Consider the following 18,914-nt stretch of genomic DNA (forward strand, 5'->3'; position numbering starts at 1 on the left):
ATCTCCCCCAACGCTGCTTCACCCTCTCCTCCCCGTTATTCCCCAGTCCTCTCTCACATCCCTCTGCCTATGTTTCTCGTCCCAAAGAGCAGCCCCTTTCCTCCGCACTCCCTCACAAAAAAACCCCAAGTCCAGTGTGGCCGCTACGGGGGTTCTCCCTTTGCCCCCTCACGCCCCTTCGTCCCGGCGCTCCTCGCTCTCTACCTACTTCTGCTACTCTGGCTCCTACAACTCCTCAGGGCTCTTCCATTCCCCATCTCGACTCCTTCTCATCCTCCGGCAGCGGCATCACCTCCTTCATGGCCCTGTACCTCTGCCATCTCCACCATCCAGCCATCTCATCGTGCTATACCTTTGCCCGACGGTTCTCTCCTAGCTCTCTAGTGATTCTCAACCTACTGCCAGTGACACAACATTTCTATTTCGAATAACGGATACAATTTATGTGTCACATTTATTACGTACACTAATATAGAAGGGTGCTGCAATATGCAGCGACGTTACTGGAACTTGAAATTTCCTCTGAGGCTTTTCTTTGTTCTTGCCAGCTCGCTGATTTGATTATCTCAAAGTCTTGTGTAGGTAATGCGAAAATTGTCTTTATTCAGGCCGCGTGATGGTTATGTCGGCGCTGCGTATGGTTAACCATGGAATTGTGTATGCGAGAAAATCAAAGGTAACGCGACGCTTTAATCTACGTGACGTAATAATTTCTTAACTGGCTCCACAAGGGCTTTTTTGTTGTGTTTGATACTTAAGGCAGGAATCGCTGATGTAATATCAACAGCGAATATTTCTATGATTGGAAATTAATGTTTTTGTTTTAATGAAAAAAGAATTAAATAAAAAGACGGGAATGAGGTTCGTTCAGTCAATATAAAATTTCCGGAAGAAACTCAGCCACTCAATAGAACCACTGAAGGCATTTAGTGACTAATCCAATAATCCGAGAGGATGCGGGATCCCGTGAAAATCGTAAAGTCCATTTAGTAACAGACAATGAAAGCATGCTTATATACGTACACACTATACTTTTCGATACCTTTAATGATACATTCGTTTGATCATCATCATTGCGAGCCTCGTACAGCTTGCGTGCAATTCATCAGCTCTCCCAGGACGCTACCACTCCCTAGTCCTGGAGTACACGTACGCCTAAAGTCTGCTCGTCACGAGATTATTCAACGTCACTAAAAGAAAATTATCGAAATCATTAACCTCCTGTACGATTGATATAATTGCGCTTTGTCAAAGTCATCAACGATTTGTTCGCTTTACCAAAACGTCTATGAATATAGGAAATTTGTATAATTAAAATTTTTCCAGATTACAAGTAAAACTAAAATAGGAACAGTGATAAAAATTGTAAACGATCAATTTACAGAGATATATTGATGGTGCAATCTCGTGGTGATCAAACATTAGTTAGCGCCGTACAGGGGCCCCTCATCTCCTATGTGCGGCGTACTGACGGTACCAACCGCAGATACTCGGCAAGAACTAAGAAAGAACTTTAGCTTTGCTTTTGCCCCACACATGGTGGCCACGTTGCCACCTCCTCCACCCAGCACCTCCACCTCTAATGCATTCCCAACGCTAATACCGAGGAGGGCATGCCGAACACACACTCTGTCTCCATCGCACGTGGAAACCCGTAAGCGGCAACCGAGCAGCAGGGTGGGGGTGTCTTATAATAGCGGTAGAAATTCCCAACTTGCCTGCCGATTGCTCGTACCAAGGTGGTCCAAGGTGATTCGCCAAAAAAGATTTCGGCCACCGTTCAGTGTCGTCTGATTTTTCCAGATAACGAACTCACTGGGTATAGTTCAATGACTGGAAGTCTTTACGGGTCTAATTCTTTTTGCACCAAAAAATACATCCAACTTGGTTGATAATAATATCTGTGAAATTAGGACTTTGTTAAGTATCGACCAATCTGATATACTCCAAGGGTGGTACGGAACAGCGTTTAATTAATGGCTGCTAACCGATACGACGTGAAACTACGTTACGGTTAAACTGCTTTGATTTAGGATATTCAGGATCTCTGAGGATTTAGGATAGTCCAATCCTAGTCTGAGCTCTTGGATTTCTCAGGTCTGGAAAAGATTTCAAATCGATATTGATCTATGATAACAGGGCTAGTCAGTCATTCCTTCTCGATTTAATAATTGTACTGTCGCTTAATATAAACCTACCCTTAGTGTATATCCTCCCTCCGAGGATTTTGAAGGAACAGGTGGCTCGTTGCTACAGTTTCTACCTAGTTCAGTCTCGATTAGTGGCCTGGCTTGGTCTAATCACGATCGGAAATCTATCGCCAGTCTGTTTTCCACAGTATAAAAAGAAAGTAAAAAGAGCTTCCACACGAAAGGGGCAAGTGCGCTGGTCATTGGTCTCAATTAAACATCGGCCGGATCGGCTTTTATCACGATCCACGAACGGCCGGATCGAGCCGGATTCAATACGGTCGATCCTACGGCCGGATAGAATCAGCTGTCTCATTCCTTGAGTATACCCAATTATTTCGAAGTCCATATCCCATTTTACTCATTTTTAACTCAAATATTAAAAAAGAACAATCGTCATCATTACCCTACCCCATCTTACTCCACACATTCAACTACCGAACAAAACATTATAATCACAGGAAACATACCGTATTATCAGTTCGTTCTTTCTTTATATAAATCCTGCATCATATTAGTCATTCAGCAAAGTCCAGTTCTTGGTTAAGCTGGCTTATCCTGAAAGGATCCCTACGTTTTCCCGTATCTCCAGGTACCTCTAAGTCCTAGGGTGTGTGCCGTACCATACTCGAACCAGTGTGTACCTACGGTACCACCTACATCGGGCCATTCGCTTCTGCCCTGACTAAGGTCTGCTCTTCCCCTTCAGCTGACGCGCACATGCGAACAGCACCTGCAAGCCTTGGCGTACTTAACGTATACGCATGTACACTGTTGTACAGCCGCATAATAGGGGAACTCGTAGCTCCCTCTGTATTTCCACCTCTGTCTATATACTCGGATGAATACATATATATATGTATATATATATATGCATATAGTATATAAACCTCTATCTACCTCCACTACACATCTCTGTACGTAGCAAGTTCATGAGTGCACCTATGTACTCATCTACTCGAAGTACATAGGTATACGCAGCAACGGTAGGTATACAGTAGGTACAGGTTCGAACGGAGAGAAAGACGCAAGGGGCACAGTTTGTACGCTGAACACTGGCCCTGGTCACACACTGTTGCCAACGCGATAAAACCAATCACCGAAATAACCGCAGACCCACCTCAGCCAGCTTCCCGTCATGGACACGTGGCCTCTCCTTCACCAGTACATTTTACCCTCAACGTTGATACCACGTACGACCACGTATGCTCCGAGTATGCAGCTGATGCACATATGCTTTGACGATGTATGCTTATCGGCACGGCATTGATCACTCTTATAGTACAGTTCGCTAGATAGAATTCTCAAGAGAACACGTCAATTGGTACTTGATCTTGGCGATTCTCGCTCGAAGGGAGTTAATCAGTGCGATCGATGAGTGAAGACAGAATTTTTGAATTTTTATTTGGTATGCTGATCGATGGGCACGAGCACCCATGTAGGACTGGGTCATGTATAATTGATGAAGCGTGGATGAAAATTTGATTTCCTCGTCGAGATTTGTGATTTTCATACGGAAATTAATACATGCGTGAAATAGTACTGGTTAATGGGTGTATTCGGATATGATTAGGAAATCTTTTTCAGTTAGGTGCTATCTGCGTAGCTCGCGTTCATCATATATTGTACATGCTCTATTTAAGCGCCAGCGTTTATTTTCGCCTGTCAATCAAACAGGCGTCCGCTGTTTTTTTTTTTATTATACGCTTTATGTATATATATATATATATATATATATATATATATATATATATATATATGCATTGCATTGGGCCAGCCAAGTCGCAGCTACTGATTCATGATATTTTTTAATTTACCGTGGAATCATTTATACCCACCTTAAAAAGATTCAGCTCCCAATATCATTGTGATTAGTAGCTGTCTGAGTCGAACCTATCCTTAAGATAAGGGATTCAGCAAACGGGGTTCATTGTGATCTCCTGTGGGTACTGAATCATTATCATCCTAATCAATAGCTGGCCCACGGTCTTCGGACGCATTGTGCAATCTGCTGTATTGTGGTTCCAGCTACCTCTTTCCAATCCAAAAGGCTAGCAGAGAGAATAGGTAAACAAAGGTAAACAAAAACACTTCTTGTCGCCTATGGTACTACTGGCAAGCTAGAGACAATTATAAAGTGTGTGTATGTGTGAGAGAGAGCAAAATAGAGTATTAAAGAGACCTAGTCTGTAACTTATAGGACAATATATCATTATTCTGTTATCTTAAAAACTCCAATGTCTAAATCGTTTCTGAAGACGCCTGCCCAGTGCAAAAACCCTACAAAAAGTCTCGTGATTCCCAATACTCAAAAATCACGAAACGTCACAATATATATGTACTAATATGTAGAAACGTACCTTAGAATCTTATAAATATCATATTACGGATGAATTGCTTTCCTAAGACAAAGATTTATAGATGTATGTATGCACATACTTGGAGAAAGGGGCGGATTTGAGGAAATCGCGAAGATCAAGAAAGAAAAAGAATTGAGACGTAGAAAACGGTCACACCTGGTAGAGGAGCCGATCAATAAAATTTATTTTCGGACGATCAAATCTGTTCCTCCATCCGAGGGAGATTCAGTAACGGCAAAAAGCGTCAACTAGGCGAAAAAGTTTAAGCACTCAAGTTTCGCATACTTTTAATACATACGTGCCTGTACGTTAACCCATCTGATGTATACTACATGCATACAGAGAGAAATGCACGGTGCGTTTATAATGGCAACTTTTAATACAAGAGCGTATATGAGTATTTCGATACATTATTGTATAAGTGATCATGTAAAATTTGGATATCCCCATAAGAATTTTTATCAATCCAATTTATTCGCAATAATCGGCAACCTTTAAATACTGTGAGGAACAGCCTATCTACTGTTAAATATGCTCCTACAGAAGACTTAAAAATGGCGCTCGTAAACCGGGCTTAAACGACGCGTCATTGTTGCTGCAACGATATCAGCACCGTACCGTCTACGGAATGACGTCATGAAGGTAGGAGAGCAAAAAAAGTTTTACGGGTTCGGGTGTTTCGCGAAACGTTGGCGCACGACGTTCATCAAACGGCTGCATAAACCGGTCCTAAAACCTTAAAATAGACGCAACAATTTATACATCCTGCTGTTGCACCTTTGCTGCCATTCTTCCTCACTACCCGAAGCCTGGCAAAGCTCTAAGACACATATGTACGTATATACTACATACCTCTCCAAGGAGTCGCATTGCATAGGGTAAACAAGAATCCATACGATCTAATACTTAATATTTATATATACGCACTATAATAATAAGCCTCGTAATACTTGTCAAATATTTGCATGATCATCACCACCTACCCTATTATACAGGATGCTCTAGTCTAGGTAGTCCAAGCTACTGTAAATCTCCTGGCGTTGGGAAAACGTGTCCTGCTAAAATTAGAAAGCCGATGAATACGTCAGGAATACATCGATGACACCATTCCTTCTCTAAATTCGAATCTGAGCGTTACTACGGCTAAAGTGGTAGAACTAGTGGATCTCACCTGATGGCGGATCGACACAGTTAAGTATTACATGACACTGTCATGGCCCTAGAAAGTAAATTTAGTTGTTGTACTAATATTAATTAGCGATCGAACCGTGCAGTTCCTTTGAAAACAATTAAGGTCTCCCTTGTCCTTAAAATAGGTTCCCAGGATGGCTAGAATGAGCACCTATTCCCCAGTGGTAGAAATGCAAGGACACTCGTCTCAGGGATGCGAGGATCGACAGAAAAGCTGAAGATAGCGACACGGGTACCGGTCACGCCCACTTCCGGTCCGAAGGATGCGACCGGACCGTGACAGATAGAGGGACTTTTGCTGGATATACATACATATATAGTATACGTATGTACGTGCTTGCTGAGGGTTTCTCCTTTTTCTAGTGGGTACCTGGGGTAACTAAGCCACTAACCAACCACTAACAAAGGGTGGTCAGAGGAGGAAGTCTCTTACCGATAATGGACAATGATACTGATACTAGGAGAAAGTGGGACAGTATCGGTAGAGAATGAGAAAAGTAGATACCAACTTGAGGATAACGATACCGGACGTAAGGGAGGCAAATCCAGCTACTGTCATAGGTTAAAGGAAGTTTGCGTGCTGAAGAGACGAGTAACGATCTTGGCATGGAAGACGACCAGATATTTTCCACCCTGCGTTCCTTAAAGCCCCGTTCACAATTGGCCGCGTAAATACTAGCTCCCTGGCAGGTCGCTGTTTATTTGACCTTTCCGCGCAGAGTGGGGTAACAATTTGTAACAACAAACCTGCTATACAATTTCCTGGCCGTAAAACTAACCCGAAAATCTTCCTTGCTCCTCACACCCTCTATCGTGCTGCCATAGCACCCTTACTGCTTACATCCTCCTTCCTCGACACTCTCTCACATTGCCGGACGGCTTTCTGAGCTGGCGCCCCCTCGTGCCCCTGCACCCTCTCGCCCCCCACGATAATCCAGTCACACACCCCTGCTTTTTTTTTACTGCGCACTGCCTAACCACCAACCCCCGCTTCCATAGTATTCTCGTAAAATTATTTCCAAAGAGGGTTTCTCCAGCCGCACCTTATACCTATCCTGCCTGTTTCTGAATACTCCCTTGCTACACTCTACCCTTTTCTACGCTAGGCTGCGATATACCCTTCCTGCCTTGGTCTTTGGCTTTGACTATGTTTTTCTTCGCTACTCTACCTTGACTGACGAATTACCTGCATTTACAACCAGGTGTGCCACATTGTACCTACTGCGTGTTGTATTAGGTATACACTTGGGAGTTACGTGATTTCTGTGAAACATGAAAATTGAGATATATCTTAAATGGAATGTTTTTTTACCATATCTCATGCTACGGGAACTACTGAAGTCTATGAGATGTACTTTGGAATGGAATAAATAAACGCGAAAAAAGTTTGATGATTCTCGGCTGTTTTACTCAAGCCGTGCCAGAACGACTACATTTTTGGTAGGTGCTACTTTAGTTTAAAGGTTATCCCAGATAGGGAAAAAAATGTAGTGGCCCACCGGCAGCTGGGTAAAATCGTATCTTCGTACGAAGGGGTCGTTGGGGTATTGGCCGCCATGAGCAAAAACGTGTGTGGCGCAAGGGATGGAATGAGGGTGCGCCGGGGAGAGGAGATAGGGTAGTATAGCTATATAAGGTATAGCAGAGGTGGTAGTAGGGACCCGTTCTACCGCACAGGCCATCCTATATTACAGAGTATCCTCACCCTCTTGGACGAACCAGCCCTCAGACCCTTTTCTACCCTTGAGATGAAACCCAACTCCCCCCTCCCTCCCCCCATACCAGCCATCGCCAACTCCACGGTCCTTTGGGGTTGAATCGTGGATCGACCTAGAGGGTTGCTTGGCAGAAGGAAGGTGGAAGGTGGAAACTCTGAGGTATAGAAGGTAGAACTCTGGAAGGACATGCGAACCAGAAACGAGTTCGGGAAATATCTCGTGCAGATAGGATTCGAGTGTGATATTAATTTCTATATAGAACTTTGACTATACTCGTATATTAAATCATGTAATAAACTTAGCACTTCCAGATTCCTCTTCGCTCCTAATTCTAGACAGGTAGATATCGCGAAGAAAAATTTGTCTCCGTATCTGCATCACGTTGGAAGTTGTCGACCTGAAATATTTTTACGAAGAGATTTTCACTGCCAAAAGGTGCTAAGGTAGATCGGCAAGTAAATTCAGCAAATAACGACTGCGCGACAGATGCAGCTCGTTCCCTATTTTACGACATGTTCTTCACCCCGTTTCACTGCCGCGCGAATGCGCGCTATATGCGCCAAAACGGCACCAACCCACGAGGATTTCGGGCCGCCGCATAAAGCATATATCTTTCGCACAGACGCCCGGCTATACGGATATTTTTAAATCTGAAAAACACTCTCGGCCTGCCCTCGCGCACGGATATCTACATCTGTATACACGTGAACAAGGTGAGCGAGATAGAGAGAGAGGCACACAATCAGGAATTGCAACATTTTACTTGTCCGCGCTATCATTTTTATTTTATCACCCAGCACTTCCGTATTCAATAGCAAAGTGGAATTTTTGTAGAAACTCTAAGTATTTTTGATTTTTTAACACTGCACAGACAAAAGTAAATCATGCACTGACGTATTGCTGGTAGCGTGAGATCTGTTGAATGTGACCTGTGACACATGGAAATTCCCTATATCTAGTGATTTTCCTTGTAGCAACCTAACTGAAGGTTACCTGTCTGTTAGGGTGGTATACTGGTATATTCTAGAAACGTTGCTGGTGGTAGATAGCAATTCTGCTACCGGGAACATTCGTGGAGAGTAATAGCTACGTGGAAGTAGATGGAGAAGTTCTACACCATAAAGGGAGTATGGAATGGTTGGCACTTGGTACTGAATGTAAAAGTCTCTTCGTGTTGGGAAAGGTCAGTAGATGTATATCTGAAGACAAAAATATATACGCGTACGTAGTATACGTATAATACAATATATATGGGACAGTCGAAAAAGATTTGGTCAGTCGTTTATATCTCGAGAATTCACTCCCGGATAAGAAGTAAATTAATTAAAGGCTCTTTGTGCTGTTTGGAAAATAAATTGTAGCGAACGAGTGGCGCACCTAACGGAAACGGGAAGAAGCTAAGCCAAAAAAATGAAAGCATTGGGACTACAGCACGTACTACAAATTTGTTGACTAAAGACATTCTAAGTAACAGGGACTTCAAGTGGCTAAGCTGCCCCCTAATTTAATGCTCTCCGCACTCCCCTGTTACTTCTTGTTAGAGGCACTTTCTTCACTATCTGCTCCTGCCTTTCTTCGCGGTACAGTCCCCGCCTATATCCTGGCAACGCCATTCCGTACAGTCTTACCCGAGCAAAAGTTGACTTGGTTTTCATTTTGAATTTCAAAGTTTAAACAAGAGATTTTATCTCCTCCCTACCACCGCCTACATTTGCCCAGAGGGCAGATGTAGATCCCCAAGAATCTTCAATAAGGGTAGAAATTTCTCCTCCTTTTTTTTTTTTTGTGAGTCGCCTAAGTACCCTGATAACTTTAACACGTCTTTCGGAATATTTATGGCACCCTGTCTATAGAAATACAATTGTCGTTAGCTTCGTAGAGAATTGGTCCTCAGCATCCAGTAGACTGTCGTAAGACAAAAATCTGGTAAAATTTTGTAAATTTTAAAAGTTTATAAATATATGTGAACGAGGATTCGTCGTAATGGGTCGAAAACGTCACACGTCTCGATTCTGCTTGGTATGGACCAAGGCGTTAGATATCCTTTGTAATCTCGTTGAGGAGGATCCTGGGCATCCTCTGACCCCAGCCTTGGGGATCTGCTCTCTAGCTAGCTCACTTCATCGTCTACTATCCCTAGCAACCTTTCTTCCAGAGGTAGCTCCTACGGCAGGGCGTACTCTAAAACCCGTATAACATCGTAGCCACCCTCATCGCGCGCATAAATCACAATAGAGGCGGAAAGTGGCGTGGAGAACTTCTCAAGTACGAGGAATATGTTCAGGGTGTTCACGTTCCGCAGTCTTCCATACCTCGTAACCGTCGGCAGCATCATCACCAGCCGAGTTGCCCATCTCGACGACCCCTCCCAAGTTACCCCCTGTCGAGCAGTATCGCATCCGAGTGTTAACGTGACACTGCTTTTCGAGGCTAGGCCTTGATGGGCTTGGCTGTCTAGGGGGTTGCTATCAGGGTGTGAGAGCCAAGGGATACAGCGGGGTGCCTGCTGACGTGTGGCTAATGCCAAACGAAATGTTTTGCAAGTAAAGACGATAACCATTTTGAGACTTGGTAACGAACACAGTGCGGTGGCTCGAAGGAAGAAATATTAGTGATAACAGAATTCTTGAAATTTTTCTATGGCGACGATCGGTTGGCATTGGTACATTTAGAAATGTTGTCTTTTACAAATTTCAGGTCGCGGGTGGAGGTATCAATCAGAAAATTGAAGAGAAAGTGTTATGATGAAATTTTCATCAGAGTTGCCTGGAAAGTATACTGCAATGAGGAAACATTCTGCGCCCGCGGCGAGCACAGACCGTTTACCTTATACTTCAGATAAGCTATGAGTCCGTTAACGGATTTAATACGGTGTAATATATGAGACACGGTGTACGTGTATATACTGTTATATACGGTATAAGGGATGGAGGGATGCACGCAGGGGTGGATATGGGGGTGGAAGGACCGAACAACCTCCTTTATACCTTAGATGGTCCCTGTGGATCCTGGCTGAATCTTCCTTTCGTAACTGTACCCCCATTTCATCCCTTTTCGACCCCCGTTACCTCTCGGGTTACACTCCCCTACCGCCCATGGGCCACCCTCTTTCCTTCCTGATGTACACATATATATATATATATACACACGTAGACCTTTGCAACTCTCGCAGTCCTGACTACCCTCCGGCACCCGGACCATCCCTTATTCTCCTTCTCTCTACCCTTCGCTGCTGTACGTCTCAGCTCCGGTCTCGTAGGTTAGGTTTTGTGCCCCCTTCTTTCTACCCCTTAGATCGCCCGAAGCAAAAAACCTTCCAGCCTCCACTAGGAACGAAAGCGGTCCTGGATAGAGTATAGGGGGTGGCTCCACCGGTGGATATAGATAGAGGGTTATTTTTCAGCGCTTCAGCCATGATTCTCCTTGCTTGCTGGCTGATGCCATACCGAGCAACCCGCCTAGCTTGCCGTTGCTTCCTCTTCCACATCCTCCACTATTGATACATGCATAAGGCTGGATTTTCACTAGTCTCACCGGCCCTCGTATCTCCCGTGACTTCTTCTTGGCTATACCGTCCTAGCCCTACCAATGGAATACTACTTATTCACGGAGATTTATCGTGGTCGGGGTTAGTGACGTCTCGTCTGAATAACAATCGTCGGATTAGAATCTAAACTTTCGCCACACCCCCCCAGCTCTTCGGTGTAGCCTTATTTTCCAACCCCTCACGTACCCGAAAAGCTGACAATATATGTATATGGAAGTCGACCGGCTCCGACGAGTCGGGGTGTAAAAGCGACGTGCTCTACCTTCCCGGGGTGTTGGCTAAGTAGACGTCGCCATAGAGGGTGCCTTTTCATACGGAGATATTTTTCGAAGACTGGCACTTGCTTCTCAAAAGAATATTAGAAGCCACGAATTCGAAATCATGAAAGGGAAAGTCCTTTTATTGGGGTGAATTTTTTTTTTTTTACTAGCAACGACTACCTACTGGATACTTTTTATAAAAATGAGTATCTACATATGGTTGATCTCTTGTTGTTAAGGGTTGGTAAAAAATTCCATTTACTAAGGGTCGTTACTCGCGGTAACTACCTCGCTGGAATGGATGGGGTTAAACGATTATTTTATTTTTTTTTGGTACATGTCTATACGCTAGCACTCCCGATTCCCACCCTTTTGTTTTCCCATATCTTTTTGCAAGAAAGCACTTTCCCTCCGTATTACACCCTTAGGTAGTAGTCATGTCGAGGTGGTCTCTTCGGACTTCTCTTCTCTGGCTCGACTACCGCAGTTCCAACTCCGTTTCACCCTTACGTCGTTCCCCTAGCTGAAACTCACCCCCAGTGCCAACCCTAAACGAAGGAAGGAACGTAACGTTGCAGAGGCCCACAGGGGTGGCGACCAGGGATAAGTTTCTTGTTAGGGTCCAGACTCAGTGGCGACTTCGCCAGTTGCTAGGTATGCCTATGGTACGGGGGTGAGTGGACGTAGCGACGGGTGCAAACAAACAGCGGCATACCCATTGCAAACAAACCTTCGCCACCACACGTATTTCATTCTGCGGAATGATCTTGAGAAAAACGAAAATCATAATCTAAAAATGACGTTAGACACTTTTTCTAGATCAAAGAAAGACATGGTCTCGGTAGTTCTGAAGAAATGATTACGACAAACTGAAACCATCCTTGTACCATTCCTTTGGAGCGCTTTCACTCTTAAATACCGCACTGCAGACTCTAAGGGTTGGTCCCGTCTAACGATTCCACTATCCACGTGATATCGAGAACCGGAAACTTCCCAACGGTATCATATATTTGCTGAAATAATAACGGAGGTGAATCGATAAATTTTTTTTAAAAACTCCAACCCCAGTAACATTAATGATAAGTGCACCCCAAAAAAGCATTCACCTATAATGTAATTGCCGTATACGTGCATGCCTTTGGGTGCAGTGGTAAATAAGGGTAGGCTAGTATCGAAGCCCTCTCGCACTGCAGCTAGAGTCAAAACGTGTGCACTATACTCTAGAGGAAGGTATATATTTCAGACCCATGGCTATAGTTACAGTGAAGTGTGCAATATGCAGACTCAGGGGGTGCAGAGTATAGCGTGCGATAGTAGGAGGGTGCCTGTAGTAAGTATAGTGGACAGTACCAAGTCTGACTAGGGTCCCCGTTGCACACCAGGAAGCTTGATATACCTATACAGATGGTGGATGGTACATTCTAACCAAATGTTAATTATTCAAATAGTCTGGCTAACGAGCCAAGCAAATGAGTCCAACTTCTCAGGAATAGGGTGAAGGGTATTAGGAGGGTAAAAATCACGGGCGAACAGAGTGCGGCGTAGCCTTTTACAGAAAATAAGTGGCGCTATAGCATAGCGAAAGTTATATTGAATATGGGAGACACAGAAAAAAAAAGTAAAGAAAAACATAAGGGTTGAGCATAATTGATCAAGGAGTAAAGCAGGTTTAGTCAATTCCAAAGGAGGGATGAAAGTCAAGCCTCGTTGACCATCCGTACAATCTGTAAACCGGGTTCATGAGGGTGCATTCTCATTGGTGATGACAATTTGTAAAGTAGTGGCAGTGAACAGAAATCCTTGACGAAAGAGGCATAGGAGTTAGAGGAAGTTTATAGAGAGAAAGAAGAAATTTGCAAAATGATAATAATGAAGGAGATGAGAAAAAAACAGAAAGAGAGAGAGAAACCCAGAGGGTGAGATCAGGAGCCAAGAGAATATTGGCCGGTAAATCAATTTTAATCGACGCATTAACGGGTGGCGCTTAAAAGGAAAAAAATATATAGCTAGAGGGAGTGAGATGCGCGAGGGTGGCTTCTCCCAGCATCACTTCACACTGCAATTATTCAAACGACCTCTCTAGGACTCTAGCGTTGCTCTACTGAGCGATCCTGTATAGCGAATGAATTACAAATGTTATAAATTCGGTAATAAACAGCTATTTTGATAAAAAGGATCACGCTCATGAATTCATTTTCCGCGTCATTTGATGCATCCCTTTTTTTGTGTAATGGGAAAATAATTTAGACGATAGTATCTATAGCAACCATCCTCAGTACAGGGAAGTTACGATTTTCGTTGTCGGGCGCTGTGTGCACACGCGCACCTAACGTTTCAGTCGGGTCATTTGGTGAGCACTCTCTTAATTATGGCGTCCGTTATTCGCACAGGCGTCCCGACGCCGATCGCTACTTAATACAGAGTGATGAAAATTGGGTGGATATTGGTTTGAGAATAATAGAACACCCTGTAGGTCGTTTCACGAGGCGGTGCCCAAATAGCGTGATGACTTGATTGTTTTACACAGCGATTTCGTCCCCTCTTGCTCACTCTCTCACCCTCGTAGTGTCACTGGCTACCCTCTTTTTCTTGCTCACGGTTTCCTGTATATCTCGTTCTTTACTGCGTCTCTCTTTCTCTCTTCCGACGCCCGGAAATCCAAAGAGACGAGAGAACCGAAGCGAACACGAGTTACCCCCTTGAGCGAAAATGGGGTAAATCGAGATGAGGGTTGGGAAATTAGTGCGTGGACAATTTTATTAGGGCGGCGGTGTGTAATGAAGATTTTATAAGCGACGCTCAATTATTGGTTATTTAACGTCTTCCGATACAAAAATCTTGATAACGTTATTATCATTATATCTTATCTTATTGATAAGCCTCATACCTTTCTCTTAAATCGTTTTTTCGCATCCCCCTTTCTTCTCTGTTGGAAATAATTAACCCGAAGCTTTTATGCTCCTCCAGAAGCGTCCTGCCACATCCTTATAAGAGACCTCAACTACATTTCCAGAATGATACCAAAATACTAACGATCGATAATCCGATCTGGGGCAGTTTTCTCAGTGAATAATCCAGGAACCTGTTCCTTTGCTATTTTCAATTTTAATCAAGAATGATAGTGTCCAGTATCATCCTTACATTGCAAAATCTTTGTTTTTTGAAATTTATAATACAAAAATTCATAAAGAGATATATTCAAAAAGGGCATAAAATATTTTATTAATTTGATTCAAGCCATTTTTATTCTTCAACAGGAGACTACACGAATCCGTACAGGTAATGTATATGGTGAAGTTAGTAGATAAGAATATTCTCTTACCTTTGTTAGTCATGACTCCATTAGATCCTTACACAGTCTCTTTATATAAAGTTCCAATGTAAATTCTCGCCAATAGACAAAAAACTAGAGGATGGTTCAGGATTGATATCGACAAGTACAGAGGGTAGGTAAGTCCTAGGGTGCCTTGGAACCCTGTGGCCGTAGGATCGAATGTCCTTGAAAGTCCTTGAGCGAGCTTAGGGCTGTTGGAAGCGGACAGGACTGAAGGTCCGTTATACCACCATCCACCCCCAGGTTAGGGGCGGCCATTTTGCCCGCTCTGGCTCAGTCTCACCCCTACGGCCCCCTACAGCCCCACTGCCCCCACGGGGGATGGATGAACGAGGGTGAGGGCCTGCAAGCCATGGTATATATACTATATAGATATACCTGACATGCCCTCCACCACCGGAAACAACCCCCGTACCAAGCCCGAGCCCAACCAACCCATGGTAGCCAACATGGCGAACACAGTGGTGCTCATAATTCGCCCGAAACCCTTTCGCAATCCGGTACAAACAGTACCACCCTTGCCATCTCCTGCGACCCTCCACAATTTTCGTGTTGAACGCTGGCCAGAATTATTTTTGACCTTGATTAAAAATCTTTCTAGCAACGTACGCGGATGCCATTTTGAGAATTAGAAACATGAACTGACCCAATTTCATCCAGATATCCGTATAATTTATAATTCATACGTTCCACCCTGTCAGTAGATAGGTACCGACGGTACACATGATACGTGGGTACATAGGGGGATACATACGTGAGTACATGCACGGACCTGGCAAAGTGGGTAATGCACGCCACATGTGGGTGTGACGTCACGACAGCGCTCTTTGCCACCCCCAGCAAGCACGAGACCCTTCCCTCTCCACTTACCCCTTTACCAACGATTCCGAACCGCGCCCTTTGCCCCTTGAACCCTCACGACCCCTATTTCTCCTCGCCTCTCCTCCTCCAACCCTCTCTCGCCCTGCTGTCAACCCCTTAACCCTCTTCTGCCGTCTCTCCCGTGCCAACCCCTAGTGCGGCCAGACACGAAATATAATTATTGCCATTGCAGGAGAGACAAACACGTAGTGCCTACCCCCTAGGTACGGTACGGTTCAACCGGATCTCCTTGATCTACCCCCCCTCATCTCGCGCCATATATGTATACGTAACACAACTCTCGAGATCAAATGGAAAAATCAAACCGTTCTGATCGATCGCTTGAATTTCGCACCCGGGAGATTCCTCCAATTATACTTAACGAAGCGTAATTGCTCGGGCATTGAGTCACCGAGCAACAGACTGCCCCATAGGGGTCGTGCGAGTCATCCCTACTACTCTGCCCGCCTTATCTGCCACATAACGCAGTTATCCCTCGTCATTCGTTCGTCGCCCCGGAGAGGTGAACCGTGTGTTTCTAGCACTGGGGGGTCCTTATTGTCAGCTCTCCATTCCATTGTGCCTTTTCTCGGTTATAATCGAAAGCCCTTTAATGGGCATAGTCAATTAACAACGGTATCGCCTTTTCTAGGGTGGTTTGCTGCGTGCAACTACCACCTTAAGAATTTGGGTGCGCCAAAGAAGAACCTTCGAAACGAAAATTTGGCAACAAGCTCGTTGGCACAGGAGGAAAATTAATAAGTCGACGTTTCGCGGTGAAAGAGCCGTGGCGAGGGAGTGGGGAAGCGGAAAGGGGTAGTAGCGGGTGTCGATAAACTTTTCAGTCACTAGTATTATCCTTGACGCCCGTTGGACTACCGTGCGCAGGATTATTGGAGAACCTGGAAATCTCTGTAGGAAGAGACTTAGAGTCACGGGGTTGGGTTAGGTTTGAGTATACAAAGGAGTGCTGGAGGGATGATTCGGCGATGGCGTTGGCTGGTAGATGCTACTAGCTACTAGCTACTAGCGTCGAGGGTTGAAGCCTGCCTGCTTGCTACGACTAAAGCCAACCCCCTTCGCCGTACTACTATGATGCTTTATACTACATTCGTGGCTAGATCCTTTAGTGAACAAGTCAGCGCGTTCAGACTCACTAACTCGAAGGTGCTTACCTTCCACCCTGGCGTATTGCTCTGGCAAAGTTAAAGGGGTGGATTTTCGCGGAAAGAATCTTCACCAGGTACGGTAGCGAGGGCTTCGAACCCCAATATAATCCCTGACACCCCCCCGTTTGAATAGAAAATTATATCGGGTCTCGCGGATACTTTGGCAATGCTGGAAATAATAATAGTGGAGACAGGGAAACTTCTGATGCAAGAAAATAGACGAGTACAACCCCTACTGGTATACTTGCACGTGTATGTAGCACGTTCCAACCCTTTACCCGATCTCCAGATCTAGGGAAACGGAGGCCAGGCGGAGCCGGGGCTTTCTGGGGTTCACTGATGCTCTGCGCCTTGCGAAGGTGGAGCCAAAGCGAAGGAGGCTTTTGCTTTTGACCCTCCGTGAGGCTTGGGATTCCGAGGGTAGAGAACGAGCGACCCTTAGGATTCGTCCTGAACCAACCCTCCGCAAAGTATCTACTCTAGGTACCCAAAGACCGTATAGTGGGCACATACATACCGCTTGTATATAAGTATATACGTAGCCGCCTAGCGCCAGTGTCGTTTTTTTATAACCTTAGAAACATAAAGTATAGGGTAGAGTGGTATAGGGAAAGATGGTTTGTCTTACTTTAACATATTTCCTACGATATATACATTAAGACACGCTCGAGATCAGGGTCATATAGTATAATATACCTCTTGTTCGAAATTGTTAACGTTTTTTTTTTGTTCGAAAGTTATTAGAGCACAAATAATCAGTGACCATGAAAATTTTTCATATGAACAATATATAGTACCTCGAAAAAGAAGCGATTACACAAGCCCCGTGATCGTGACTTATAAGTCCACTAGGAACGAATAAATTTGTATCCCAATAATGACTGGTATTGAACGTTCAACGAACCAGGAAAAAAATATGAAATCATATATTATTTTTCCGGGAATATTCAATCTGCAAAAAGCTTCGCCGACTAAGCTGTCGTTATTGTTTGCACCATTATCCGGTAGGGGAGGAGGATGAGATAGCTGAGAAGGGGAGGAGTACAGTAGGATGAGTATGTGCCTACCCGTCAAACACGCCTAGTTCATTGGACAGCTGTGGGGGTGGTTGTACAGTTAGGGCTAAGAGTTAAATGTGGCATCTAGGGGGCATTGCCACGAACTAACAATAAAGTTGCGCGTGACAATTTTTGTGTTCATGGGAGCTAAACTTGCATAAGCACGAGGGTAGATTAGCCGCCCCTAATTTCCTCCAGCGCCCCTCGCTAAATTTCAGTCGTGTAAAAGCGACCTTGGAAATCAAAGGGTAGTTAATACACGGAATTCGAGACTCTGCCTATACAGTCATGCATATGTAGGTATTTACGGAATCCATCCCCTTTATAAATTAAACAGCGCCGTTTACCGGAAATTCTGAATTGTTGCCTGGTTCTTTTAAGAAATCGAGAAGTGGTTCTCGTTTACACTTGATTATACGATGCGTATACATTATACCTACATGTATATTGATACGAGAAAATTTTCACTCGCACGAATATACGTGCACGTATACTTAAGCTCCACACGCACGTAATACGAATTTATCTAAAGTTCTCATCCGAGCGTACTATTGGCCCAAAACTTTTCCGACTAGTGCACCCCTTATAGATATACTCAAGTCTGTACATACCTGCCAGTATATTCAGTAGCAGCCTACATCCAGGGTGGTGGCGCGTTATCCTCCCCCCGTGGAACTCATCTGGTTTTGAGTGGCAGTGGGAAAACCAGCAAACGATATATCCTGTAAGACTTTTTTTTTCACCCTCTAGAAATTTCTACCCCATCGGTCCGAATTTTTGACGACTTTCGATCTTCGAACGGTACCACTCCAACGGTGGGTGGTAGAGGTAACCGTGAGGGGTTAGCAAAGAGATGAGAACGGGGTAGAACCCCAAAAGCCTCAAGCATCGCTTCGCGGAATTATTTAGAACAGTGGATCGTGGCCTCGGTGTAGTTAGGTGGGTTGCGGTGTCCAGGACTATCCTCCACATCCACCCTTCCATCCAGGCCGTAGTATACCACCTCGGCAACCCCTGGCTTTCGTCCCTCTGCGCTCTTCGCCAAACCCAACCGTACTCTACCTCTATCCCAGCTTAGTTCAAAGCAGCCACCCCCAAGCACCCATCCACCCTCAGCTCAACGTACCCTTGCGTGCCTGCCAGCCAGCCGTCTACCTAACCCACCTCTTCCTATACCAACACCAGCAACGCTCTTCCACCTCCGCCCCCCCTCTGCCACCCAACCCC

This window comes from Cephus cinctus, unplaced genomic scaffold (assembly GCF_000341935.2).
Source record: "Cephus cinctus unplaced genomic scaffold, Ccin1 Ccin1_scaffold0160, whole genome shotgun sequence".
Classification (NCBI taxonomy): domain Eukaryota; kingdom Metazoa; phylum Arthropoda; class Insecta; order Hymenoptera; family Cephidae; genus Cephus; species Cephus cinctus.